The following is an 8,673-nucleotide window of genomic DNA, read 5'->3' as shown; positions in this document are numbered from 1 at the left end:
TCATGGTCAAAAGTTGCCACTTCCCGACCTACGGCCTCGTACAGCTATCAATCTCCTGAACAAAGGGAATCGCGAGTCGCGTGACTCCATTCAACGTTTACCCCTTTCTGTTTCGACCATTGCACGAGGTTGAAGATCAACGCTTAGAAACGAATCAACCCTGGCAAGGAGTTCGGTACGTGGTATAAGGAAAACGCAGACTGAAATATACGACTGAAAAGGGATTCCTGAGATTCTTCAGATTTGGAAATTTCAGTGAAATGTAGAAGAGTAGAAAATTGCGTACGATAATTACTCAAATATGACTGAAAGGGGATTCCTGAGATTTGGAAATCCGAGTGAAAAGTGGAGGAATAGAAAATGGCGTACGATATTTGGTTAAAGATCGTTGAAAGAGGATTCTCACGATTCTTGAGATTTGGAAATTTGAGTGAAAAGTAGAAGAGTAGAAAATTGCGTAGGATATTTAGTGAAATATGACTGAAAGGGGATTCCTGAGATTTGGAAATCCGAGTGAAAAGTGGAGGAATAGAAAATGGCGTACGATATTTGGTTAAAGATCGTTGAAAGAGGATTCTCACGATTCTTGAAATTTGGAAATTTGAGTGAAAAGTAGAAGAGTAGAAAATTGCGTACGATAATTACTCAAATATGACTGAAAGGGGATTCCTGAGATTTGGAAATCCGAGTGAAAAGTGGAGGAATAGAAAATGGCGTACGATATTTGGTTAAAGATCGTTGAAAGAGGATTCTCACGATTCTTGAGATTTGGAAATTAAAGTGAAAAGTAGAGGAGTAGAAAGGGGATTCCTGAGATTCTTGAAATTTGAAAATTTCAGTGAAAAGTAGAAGAGTAGAAAATGGCGCCCAACATTCCAGTGTCTTCCTTTTAAGGCGATATTAACCCCTTATTTCACGATGATTCTTGTAGCTACATACATCTACCTTAGCTACTTACAATTTCGACACAATAATTGACATGAATTGAAATTAAAGTTAAAGTTAAGATTCAAGTTTACTTCAAATACAATGCTTCACTTTGTTATATTTTAACTACAATCTGCACCGCGAATGTGACTCGTTATTACAAGGCAAGGGGTTGAAGCAGCGAGTATCTGTCTGGTAATGTACTATATGCAGAGGCAATAAAGAAATCATAAGGCAAGGGGTTAATATTGAAGAGGTTTTGACGTCAAGGAGATTCAGCCACGATATACATAGAACGTAAGTTCTTAACTATAGATTCGGTGTTTCGACATCGTTGCATACCGTCTTCGAGAAATCTCAGGTGTTGTAACATTCTGAGACTTTCTGCCATTCAATCGTCCCGAAGCTATTTAAATAGAATATAATTCTATTAATGGAGGTTCTCCGCGAAGTTAATTCGAAACCATCGAGATCGCGTTAATACGATCAATTTTACTTGCTTGGAAATTCTTCAACTGTTCAATTAAACGTTAATTAAAACTCCAATCGAATATTCTATGTGGTCACTGATCATTCTGAAAGTCTTCTTTCAAATTTATCAACATCTTGAAGTCCCTTCGAACTTCAATCTCGTTACGAAGTTTTCGATCAAAAGTTAACTCTGGCAATTCGCAAATTGTTGTAAGGTTTGATTTAATTTTAATTTTTAAAAATGACAACTGTGATTTGTATGCAATTCTTATCGATTTTCTGACATAAAAACAAATTATCAGCAAGCTAAAGGGGTTACTTGATGAAAGAAACCCAAAGTTCATAATTTTGTGGACACTTTTTTACCCTCTCTTGAGCTTCCTCAGAAGTTTCTCCTACTTCAAATAGCAGTGCACACTTTGGTCGTGTGTACTCGAGGCAACTGGAAGCTCCTTGAAGCCATCGCTGGCCGGGGTTCACGAACGAAAATAAACGAAAGTGCATCGCACAGGTATAGTTCTTCATACGCGGTGATCCTATTGTAATCGTACTCGCGGATCCTCCGCACGAAAGCTCGAAATCGTAGAGAAAACCCTTCGATCGTTCATCGTCGCCTTGAAAACCGGAGAAAATGGCGTACTACGATACGACACGAAAGAGATTCTTGAGAATTTAACTAAATATCGTACGCCATTTTCTACTCTTCTACTTTTCACTCAAATTTCCAAATCTCAAGAATCCTCTTTCAATGTTTTTTAACTAAATATCCTACGCCATTTTTTATTCTCCTATTTTTCACTTTCAGTCTTATTTAACTAAATATCTACTTCCCATTCAAATTTCCAAAACTCAAGAATTCCGCGCCATTTTCTATTCCTTCACTTTCCACTCAAATTTCCAAATCTCAAGAATCCCCTTTCAGTCTTATTTAACTAACTATCCCACACAATATTCTACTCTTCTATTTTTCACTCAAATTTCCAAAACTCAAGAATCTCAGGAATCCCCTATCAGTCTCGTTTAATCTGTTCTCCATCTTTCCACTCAAAGTTCCAAATCTCAAGAATCAATCTTACTCAACAATTAAACCCATTCAAACTTCTCTAACCATCTGAAACACCCCAAAAAATCACGTTAATTCCATCGCTTGTTCACGAATCTTGCTCGAGTTCCGCGTCGCGGCCATCGCTAGCCGCTTTCCGCTCGGCCTGGCGAGAGCGGGAGACACAGCTTCGATCCGCGTGTGTCCGTGTGCCTGCGTGTGGTATACGCGAGCAAGGGACCATCTCTGTCTTTCTCGAAACGGATGAACAAAGACGGGGGAAAGCTCATTGGAAGGGAACAAGAAGGGAGAGCGAGAGAGAGAGAAAGAAAGAGATAGAGCGTAAGGGGGAACGAGGAGGGACAGAGCCGCAAATAGATTGGCGAAAAAAAGATGGAGAAGGACGGGGCTAAAATGGCGGGGAGCAAGCAAGCAACGTGGAGAACGTAGGAAAGAACTGGCAAACTCGCAACCGGACTATAAAACTTCGTACAAAACGAAGGCAACAAGCAAACCACGGAACGATCAGTTTGCTCGTTCGTATATGTACACCTCTGACGAGAGCTTTGTCATTCCTATTCCACTTTCTCCCGCGTCTCTCTCTCGTTTGTCGTTCTTTCCATCGATTTTTCGCAAACTCAATCGAACGTGTGTGCCCACACGCTTGTATCATTTAAATAAAAGATCCTCGTTCAAGTTCGGGAAAAACTTCTTTTCTTCTTCTTTTTTCCTTCGTCGAGCATCTCTCCTTTTTTTTTTTTTTCGGTTCGATATTTCCCGGCAAGCCCCACCGCCGGTGGTTATCACCGTGCAAATGAAATATTCAACGTGTCCGGCTTCGTGCGCGGTTCGAGAATTTCTCTCCGTTCTGTCTTCGCTCGGGTTCTATACGCCTGTTTCACCGTATTGGACGATGGCCGAGGTGTGGGTTCGTGGAAAAGTAGGGGGAATGTTGGCGGATCAATGTGTGAAGGAATTATTAGTTCCGAAGGGGTATTTAGAGTCTTGATTAGGAAGCGTTCTTCGAGCATTCCTTTTTTCATTTTTCAACCATGCGCGTGAATGTTTGCGCGTGTGTGTACTACGGTTAGTCTGACAAAATGGACGAATACAGTTGCAGTAGTGTGAATTAAAATATCTTCAAGTGGACTGTATACCAAGATCCATCGTTGGGATCTAATTTTTTGTTATTTCTAAAACGAGGACTAATTTGTAAATTATATAGAATTGGCCGGAGAGAATGTTTTTAACCCTCCTGAGGGTCAATATAGGAAGAAATACGTTAAAAAGTTATTTCTAATTTTTTTTTAGTTCTAAAACAATTTGAAAATTATATAGTATTCAGTGGAAAGGAAGTTTTTTACCCTCTGAGGGTCGATATAGGAGGAAATATGCTAAAAAGAGAAATACTGATACTTTATAAATACCTGCCGGTTGTGCAATATCAATTACGTATTACACCGATACATTTTTTTAGCAAGAGTGCTCCACAATTCAAGAACTAAAGGTGGTTTCGTTTCAAATCCAGAGAGAGTCACTAGTGAAAGTAATATGAAATAATGATTTCGTAATAAAACCACTGGAGTGCAAAGAGTTAAAGAATTACCAACTAAGGTCGATAAAGAAGATTTTAGAAAAATTGACAAAGAATCTTGTATTAGAAACATTAATAATGTTAAACTGAACGATGGTTCCTTATACAAGGTGTCTCACTGATAGCGAACATCCAAATTATTTCCGTTGCTACCTGAATGAAAGAAAACACGACAACAGGTGTTTACACTAAAAAAGAAGTCCTCCAAGGTCATCTCGAAGGTAACTCCAAGGTCATCAACATTTTTCAGTTCAGTCATTTCAGGATCACGGTGTGTTACAGGTCGTTGAACTCGTCTTGAAGCTAGCTACAACGTAGAATTATAAAGAATGAAGGTTAACGTGGGAAAAAATTTCGACGACCTCGGAGTGGACTTAAAGAGGACCTTAAGGAGACTTTTTATCTTTCAAGCTTTCTTCAGCCATTTGTTGAAGCAAAATTTCTTAGAACGCTGAAAAGAAGTAGCGTTCATTATGAACGACACGATAGAAAATCGTAGATCTATCCTCTAACGCGTTAAATAATTCTCCTCGCTGACAGTTTCACAGAGCCAATAATTCTTCCGTTAACGAATTCATGAAATTTTCACAACTTTTTCTACTCGAACAATTCCATTCGGAGATCTCTGAATTTTGCAACTACCTGTACATTCGTCGAGGTCCTGGACAGCGTGAAATTAGCCCCGGCGCGGGAAAAACGCGGCGGATAATCGCGTCACGCGGTCGGCGCACGAAAATTCTCGGCGAGCCGCGTGAATTTGGACGCGGGTCAGAGGAAATTAGACGCGGCCGATCGAATAAAAGTTGCATCACGTGTGCACACGCGATGTCCGGGTGTTTATCCGGTGTTGCGCGGCGCGCGCGCGCGCGCGACGCCCAGCGTCCGAACCGTTTTGCGGGTTATTACCCTTGTTACGTGGCACAGTTCAATTAACTGAGTTACGACGGTAATCCTGTTGCCCGTGACCAAGGAAGTGAAATTTCCTCGCGATATTCGGCGGTGAAAATTGAGCTCCGGGATCGAGAGGCTGATGGCGAGGATTTTTAGATCGATCCATCGTAAAATCTGTATTAATTTCGTGGATTAAATTTTTCGAGCAATTAGGATTTCTGCGAAAAATGGATGGGTAATTTGGGGAATTTTGCAGGAATTACCTAAATTTATACGCCCTTTTGAAATTTTGCGAATTTTCGAGCAAATTAATTACATTGATACTTTTTTCTATCTAATTTCGAGGAATGAATTTTGGAGCAAAAGATTTTTGGTACTGCTCGAAGAGAATATTTTAATAAGATGAATTTTTAGAGAAATTGTAGCGTAATTGTTCAAGTTAATCGTCGGAGTGTGGGTTTTTTCGACGCGAGATTTATTTATCGGTCGGAATTCCAGGCAGATATTTCTGTATCAAATGAAATATGCAAAATACGGGAGAATAACTTTACAATCTTACCGATTATACTATGGTACAGTTATTTATGGATTAATATTGCTGCTTACACAGTTCAAGAGATTCTAGTTACTCTCATGCGTATTTTGCATACTTTAACATGCTACAATTGCATAAATATCCATAATCTAACGGTAAATAACAAAATTACTGAACAATATTACAGTTCCTCCTGTTTTCACGTATTTACCGTATTCCCTCTAACGATAAAAAAAACAACATATCTCAAAAATACCACTATCTCCCTGTGCCAGTCCAAACAGACCTCAAAGAAATTCTCCAAAAGACAGTTGAGAAACCTAACCCAACCGAAGCACCCTCCAAAAAAAGAACAACCCTCTCTGTACCAGGCGAGGTGTCAAACTTCCCTAATCCGGCATACAAATGCAGAAAGAACCCACTGGACGTGACGAGAGACGATCGTAAAAAGCAGGAAAAGCATCAGTGTCCTCGGAGTACTCCGTGGGTGACGTTTTCGTGGTGGTTGTAAGCGGACGCTCGAAAAAGTGGGTCGCGTGGAGTGGTCCAGGAGAGCGTGAAAGGTGTTGGCGGGCAGAGAAACTCCGGGGAACCCCCAAAGTGGCCGTGAATCGGTGTTTGTGGTCGAGGTTGATAGCATCGAAGAGCCGGGCGTCTCGCCAACCGAGTCAGCGATCCCTCAGAGTCGCCCTCCCCCTGTCTTCTCTCCTTCGTGTTTTCCTCCTTTCCTCTTCTACCTTGCTCGTCACTCCTTCCTTCTCTCCCTTCGCTCTCTCTCTCTCTCTCTCTATCTTCACAAGCGAGTCTCGACCAAGGCCTCTCAGGGGGAAAATCCTTCCGTTCTCTTGACATCGTGACCTAGGGCAACGTAAACCCGAGGCGTGATAAAACGGGATGTGCCGCGACAGCACCCAAACATAACCCTCAGGAGCCATGCTCCTCCCTCTCTTTGTCTGCCTCTCTCTCCAACTGATCCGTATGCTTCTGTCTTCGTCTAACTTATGCAGGAAGGAAGGAACTCGACGACGACGACGACGACGACGACGACGACGACGACGACGACTACTCGAGCTGTTCATCGACCTCGACCCCTTCCGTTCTGGCTCCTTTAGTTCTTTCCTTCGTTTTTCCACCTCTCGTGCCACCACCACCGAGAGTGCACACCGGTGACTGGTTCCTGGACTTCTCTCGATGATTCACGGAACGCCGAGCGTTCCTCGCGTGATGGAGCACCGGTTGGTAAAGGGTGTTGTGTCGAGGATAAGCGGGACGAACTTGTCTACTTTCAGATACTACTGTGTTTTTCGGTATTGAAGGAATTGCCGTTTTCGTGAGAGACTTGTTGAATAAGCTCGTGCATTTCTGCAAGTGTGTAACTTTACGAGGGAACATTAGGTTTGCCTATTTTAACCCTTTCATTGCTATTGGCGCCTATAGGCGTTTCGAAAATTTGCTCGCACTGCACTGTTGGATCCTTTCGATATACTTCCAGTATAATTTAATATTAAATTTCATCCTTCACGCCCTTCCACCGCACTCGATAAACCGAATTTCAAAACGACACGGCCGAAATACTAAACTTTGCAGCCGTAGTGAAAAATTTACCCACGTTGAAGTCTGCCGTAGCGAAAGGGTTAAGAAACCGGGAAAATGAAATTTTCCACGAGAGAAGGGAATTAGTTTGTTAATTAAAGTAGAATCTCCTTCGCACCGATTTTATCTACCAATTAAAACGATAAATATAAATGGCGCACAGATGGTGGATACAATCAGCGCAAAGGTAATTTCACACTAAATTGCCTGTTCTTTTGTAAAATTAAGTTTTACAATTTCGCGACCAATTAAAAAAGAGAATTAACGCGAATGTCGGTGGATACGATCGGCGTGAAGGAGGATTTTACGTTAATCGGCAAAGTGGTTCTTTCGAAAAACTTCCCGCACGAAATAGTTGTTACATGTATCTGTACGTGTTTACGTTGGTGTAAAACACGAGCCGTAGGCGATTCGGATCTTTTTAATTGATCCGTGCACAGAGGTTCGCCGAGATTCAACGTAATCTCAGCGGCGATAAAGCTGTTCACCTCGACAATACGACACGTGTACAACGAGCTCGTTCAGCGCACCTCTAAGACACCACATAATTTAAACCCCCATTATAGCCTACACTTCGGAGGAGCGCGCGACCAGCAACAACGCCTCCTTTATTCACGTCAGAACGTCGAGGATCGTGTTTTACACGCATCCTTCTCTCCTCCACAGGCTACCACTTCTAGAATCAAACCAAGTATACCTTTCAGCCTTTCAAAACGTACAGCATACACAGGTGTTTGTGCATAGTTTCCCTTTAGTTCCGTCTCTATCTTCGGGACGAACCAATGGAATATCAGAGTTTCACGTTTCTCTTTTTTTTAATCTTCCAACAGTAACGATCTTTATAATTCTAATAACACTTGGTGCTTCCGCTGTATCTTTTCGAGATGACCGTCTATACGCACTCGTGTGCCGTTATAGCAAATAATACTACATTTTTCATATTCGTGGAAATTCTTGGTAATTTTCCTGAAGAACATTTGAAAAATCTTGTATGCCTTTTGAAGCATAATTTCAGACCAATCAGAAAATCGTTGATCTTCCGGGCATTCAGGAAGGAAGGATTTACCGTTCGCTATACCAGCCTCTGAATAATTTAGACAAAAGTACCGACCTTTCCCACGTATCTTTCTTTTCCTTCAGAATTTCTATTTCAACTACTTTAAATACAATCGCGCTCCCGTCGAGAGTGCGTTGTAATCAAACGCTCGCCCTCTTCGCTCGTACGACAAAGAATTGCTATAAAAAGAAAAAAAACACCTGTGCGTGAAAGTGTTCCAATCTATCCCCGAAGGCACACGCGCGTTTCCCTCGTCAAACGCTTTTCTCACACCCTCGGAACAAAAATGTTTCATCTTCCGAACTGTAGCTGATCGGTGTGCGCCAAACAATTACCCTGTGTACACACCTGTTCCTCCCATGAACGATCACAAGGTAGCCAGAGGGAGAGATCAGCAAGCGTTGGGATTTCGGATCGACCGATATTCGATTACGCGTAGTAGGCCGTTCGAAACGTGACGAAGCGTCGGGGCGAATTTAAACCGCTTTGAAAATCGAGCCAGAAATTAATTTCGCCGCTTTTCCACCTGCCCCGCCCTTCGCGTCCCTTCTACGCCGCCCCGT

The 8,673-nt window shown here is 42.0% G+C and overlaps 1 protein-coding gene across 1 annotated transcript in view; it reads right to left on the bottom strand.

Annotated features, from left to right (window-relative positions):
* The window catches only part of LOC108576502 (DNA N6-methyl adenine demethylase), a 133,521-nt gene that overhangs the window by 10,359 nt on the left and 114,489 nt on the right, over positions 1-8,673 (bottom strand). The gene's annotated exons all lie outside the window — the stretch shown is intronic.

Source organism: Habropoda laboriosa, unplaced genomic scaffold (assembly GCF_001263275.1).
Source record: "Habropoda laboriosa isolate 0110345459 unplaced genomic scaffold, ASM126327v1 scaffold291, whole genome shotgun sequence".
Taxonomy (NCBI): Eukaryota; Metazoa; Arthropoda; class Insecta; order Hymenoptera; family Apidae; genus Habropoda; species Habropoda laboriosa.
This window is presented reverse-complemented; position numbering and strand designations above follow the sequence as displayed.